Source organism: Ptychodera flava, chromosome 1 (genome assembly GCF_041260155.1).
Source record: "Ptychodera flava strain L36383 chromosome 1, AS_Pfla_20210202, whole genome shotgun sequence".
Classification (NCBI taxonomy): domain Eukaryota; kingdom Metazoa; phylum Hemichordata; class Enteropneusta; family Ptychoderidae; genus Ptychodera; species Ptychodera flava.
The window spans coordinates 34,330,909-34,331,377 of record NC_091928.1 but is presented as its reverse complement, the minus strand read 5'-3'; positions in this window follow the sequence as shown (position 1 = coordinate 34,331,377).

The following is a 469-nucleotide window of genomic DNA, read 5'->3' as shown; positions in this document are numbered from 1 at the left end:
TTGGAGGGGTATTTGAAGAAAATCTGAGAACTTTTTTTTTGAATCTCCCCCCCAGGGTATTGTGAATGCAGCCTTACTTTATATATTCACAGCTACCGGTATATACCGGTAGATTGTGTCATCACTGTGTCATATATAGCATAATAAATTACTCACAATGCTATTTGATTTATATGCACCAATAAAGGTGAGTTTTCTTAAATTATGTTGTGCTTTACATTTAAGCAAAAACGTGAAGCATCTAAATAATTCTTTGGTATATGTACGGTAATATTTAGAAAGAAATATTTGGCATGTTTTAGTAAAAATTGGAAAATAATTAAATAACCGTAAAAGTCACATTTCACAGGAACGTTTACTTCTTCCATCTCTGCCCTCTCTATTAGCGCGATAATTATCTCTCTCTCTCTCTCTCTCTCTCTCTCTCTCTCTCTCTCTCTCTCTCTCTCTCTCTCTCTCTTTTCTCTCC